Raw genomic sequence first — 4,552 nt, forward strand, 5'->3', positions numbered from 1 at the left:
AGTACTGAGGATTGAGCCTTTGAACTGTAAATCCTCCAATGTTCCACGTCTCACTCAGAGTCAAAGCCAATGATCTACAGTGGCCTTCACAGTCCTGCCCCACCTGACATCTGTTTCCTTTCCCTGTCCGCTGAAGGCTTACCTCCTACCACCTCCCCCCTTGGCAACTCTTCCAGCTCCATTGGTGGTGTCCCAGCTGTTTCCGAAACAACCCAGCCTGCTCTTACCTCTGGGCCTTCATACCTGCTGTTCCCTCTGCCTAGAAAGCTTTTCCCTATGAGATCCCTGAATGGCTCCTTCTCCCCCTTCCTTGAGGGGTCTCCACTCAAATGTCATCTTCAGGGTGAGGTCTTCCTGATCACCTATTTAAAATGGCAACCTTGGCTCGGTGCAGTGACTCACGTCTACAATCCTAGCACTCTGGAAGGTGAAGGCTGGTGATTACTTGAGCTCAGGAGTTGGAGACCAGCTTGAGCAAGGGCAAGACCCCATCTCTAACAATAGCCAGGTGTTGTGGCAGGCTCCTGGAGTCCCAGCTACAAAAAAATTGGCAAAAAAATTGCTTAAACCAAGAGTTTGAGGTTGCTGTGAGCTATGACACTACAGCACTCTACCAAGGGTGACAAAGTGAGACTCTGTCTCCAATAAATAAATAAATAAAAGAAAATGGCAACCCCACTTCCACCTGTAGAAGTCTCTGCCCATTTCTTGTTTTTATTTTTCTCCACAGCACTTACCATTTGTGCCATCAAATGTGCTTCTTTTTTTTTTTTTAAATTAAATCCTAGCTGTGTACATTAATGCAATCATGGGGTACAATGTGCTGGTTTTACATACAATTTGAAATGCTTTCATCAAACTGGTCAACATAGCCTTTGTGGCATTTTCTTAGTTATTGTGTTAAGACATTTATATTCTACACCTAGTGAATTTCACATGTACCCTTGTAAGATGCATCATAGGTGTGGTCCCACCAATTACTCTCCCTCCACTCATCCTCTCCCTTCCCCTCCTCTCCCTCTCCCCTTCTTCTTGGGCTATAATTGGGTTATAGCTTTCATAAGAAAGCTATAAATTGGTTTCAGAGTAAGACTGAGTACATTCGATACTTTTTTTCCATTCTTGAGATACTTTGCTAAGAAGATTATGTTCCAAATGTGTTTCTTTTACTTCTTTATTTGGTAATCACTTGTGTCACAATATTGAATATAAGCTCCATGAACAGGGATTTTTTTTTTTTTTTTTAGTTTTGTTCACTGAAAATCCCCAGTGTCTGGCACATAGTAGGCACTCACAAATATGTTTTGAATATGTTGAATATGTCAAATATGTTATGATGAGCCAGCATTTTCTCCAGCACTTGAGGATGTAACTACCAGGCAGAACTATGTGTGCTTGGGGTAGGAAAGGGAGACAGGTAGTTAGACAGCAGGTGAGCATGACAATGAAGGCCAGGCAAAAAGGCTGGCTGCGCAAGGGACCAGGCAGCGCTTCCTGAGGAGGCGGCCTCCCCACAGACGGACTGAGCAGTTGCTGGGTCCCTTGGACAGTTAGCCTATTTGTCTCTGCTTCATTATCTTCCTCACTTGTTTCCAAAGGGCCGCTGCAGGGGGCTGAGGTAAGGAGAGCCCTATTCCCCTTGAGTAGTGCACATGTGTGTGTGTGTGTGTGTGTGTGTGTGTCTCCTTCACCCTGGATGCCCTCTGGAACTGTTTGGATTTTTATACTATTTGCTTAGGTAATAAATCACATGGAGGAAAAAAAGGTCACCAGAAAATAATGAACTAAATGAGTAATGTATGCCTTTTTTATGGTTGGTTTTACATTAACACTGAATCAGGTATCTGGCTTAGTACAAATTTACAAGGTAGGAAATAGTTACACAGTTTGCATTTACTAAACTACTAGGTGCATTTTTTTATTCAACCAGGCTTTTTTTTTTTTTTTTGGTAGAGACAGAGTCTCACTTTATCACACTCAGTAGAGTGCTGTGGTGTCACACAGCTCACAGCAACCTCCAACTCCTAGGCTTAAGTGATTCTCTTGCCTCAGCCTCCCGAGTAGCTGGGACTACAGGCGCCCACCACAATGCCCGGCTATTTTTTGGTTGCAGTTCGGCTGGGTTTGAACTTGCCACCCTCGGTATATGGGGCCTGGCGCCCTACTCCCTGAGCCACAGGCGCTACCCAGTAGTGTTTTAAATTGACATACTCCTTTGGAAGAAAAATCTGCCAATGATTAATGTGTATTGTAGCCAAAAAAACCTCTGAACAGTTCCTCTTTGGGGACAGATAATTAGGATATTCTCCTTGGTTCCATTTGCAAAAGTCCCATTTCCCCTTCAGCGACTTCATATCCCTCCCCTTTCGGATACCAAATCTCAGAAGACTCTGTGAATGGAGCTGCCGGAGGACACCAGCACCCAGCATGACTCACGGCACATTTGCTATGGAGACTATGTTTGGCGAGTATCAAATGTCTGAATTTCTTTTCCTGGGTATTGTAGGGATGACAGCATTTATTTATAACAAGAGAGATTCTAAAATTGGCGACTGCCAGCACAGAATAGCAACCTCCATGATACTGCTGGAAAGTATTCCCTTCGCTCTTAGCAGAGCAGGCCACAGAGATACTTGATAAGCAATTTAATTATAAAACTGACTGGTTACTGGACCAGGAGAAATTTGTAGATGGGATGTGAAACATTCTCTAATTGGATCAATGAGTTAGGACATTGCCTCCTGACCTAAGGAGAGCCTTAACTTACCAAAGTTTTCATTATTTGTTTTAGAGAGGAAAAGGACAAGAAATATATCACCTATAACTTGAAACACAATTCCAGAATGTTGAGGTTTACTAACTGAAGTAGAAAAATACCCCCCAATATCTACTTCATGGTTATAATTCAGGCTTCATGAATAAGAAATAAAACTGAGTAACAGTGAGTGGAAAATAGGAAATACTTGTAACATCATGAGCTAAAGATTATGTTTAGGATGACTGCAGGAGGAAAGCAAAGTTTTCGTGTCTGGAATTTTATTTTTAAATAGAGCCATGAAGCTCGACACCCATAGCATAGTGTTAGGGCACTGGCCACATACACCAGGGCTGGAGGGTTTGAACCCAGCCCGGCCTGCTAAACAAAAATGACAACAACAACAACAACAAAAAATAGCCGGGTGTTGTAGCAGGCACCTGTACTCCTAGCTCCTTGGCAGGCTGAGGCAAGAGAATCACTTAAGCCCAAGAGTTTGAGGTTGCTGTGAGCTGTGACACATGGCATTCTACCAAGGGCGACATAGTAAAACTCTGTCTCAAAAAATAAAAATAAACAAATAAATAAAGGGCGTGACCATTCTAATATACATCGGAGGACACTAAATTATAAAATTATTTACCTGTAAATGTGCAATTAATCTCAGTTACATTTATTCATGTCTATACATCATGTTTCATAAGTTAAACACTTTCAGTTTGTGTTATCAGTATATTGTATTACTGGTGGTCCAAATTCCTTTGGAAAGTATATTTTTAATGATTATCAATTATCAAAAAAAGTTTACTAAGCACCCAATTGCTTGAATCATTTGATGGTGGTAGCTTCTTCTCCTTAGTGGTTTAGAAATTGGTGCATTATATATGTGTGTATACAAAATGAAGTGACAGAAGTGTTTTTTTTTTTAATGTTAACATCAGGGTACAAATCCTTTTAAAATTCTGCATTTTTGCGGGTCTCTTCAAGTGCAATGAGTTAACCATAATTGTAAGTAACTGGGATCTATCGCCACCTAGTGTTCTGGGCATAGAATAGAAAATCTGCCCATGATTAATGTATATTTTTACATCCCTGCCCCAGTGCCCCATTTCTGCTCCCAGTTCAGAAAGTCACCAGGGCACATCAGTGCAAGGCTTTTACAGCTTTCCTTTCTGTTGCTGAAATACTCTGACACAGGCTCGTTCTGTTGAAGTGAACTTTAATGGCTTGACTCAGTGTAACTAGCTTATCACATACTTTCTGTGAGCAAGTTTCCTAAGCTCTCTGGTCTTTAGCTTACATTTTTTTTTAGATGCAAACAGTATTAATATCTACCTCTTGTGTTGTTCTGATGAAATGAGTTAAAATGCTTACAACATTTATTAAATGCTAAACATTTCATTGGCAAACATTTATTAAATGTTTATTACCAGATACTTCCTAGCATGCTTGAGTCCTCAAATGGAAGTACAAGTGTGGAAAATAGCTATATTGCTTTCCATTATATATTTGGGAGGCAGAAATTAGGTTCCTTATGAGAATTTGGGCTGATTACTTTGAGAGGTGTGTTTTAGACAAACAGTCCTTTTGCATGTATTTTTTCTAGACTGTAGTTTGTCTTTTTATTCTCTTAATAGAGTCTTTGATTGAGCAAGTTTTAAATCTTGATTAAGTCCAATGTATCACTTTTCTCTTTTATGGATCACGCTTTAAATATGCACAGGTGGCTTGGCGCCTGTGGCTCAAGCGGCTAAGGCGCCAGCCACATACACCTAAGGTGGCGGGTTTGAATCCCCA

The sequence above is a fragment of the Otolemur garnettii genome, unplaced genomic scaffold, assembly GCF_000181295.1.
Source record: "Otolemur garnettii isolate 467f Iridium unplaced genomic scaffold, OtoGar3 scaffold00059, whole genome shotgun sequence".
Taxonomy (NCBI): Eukaryota; Metazoa; Chordata; class Mammalia; order Primates; family Galagidae; genus Otolemur; species Otolemur garnettii.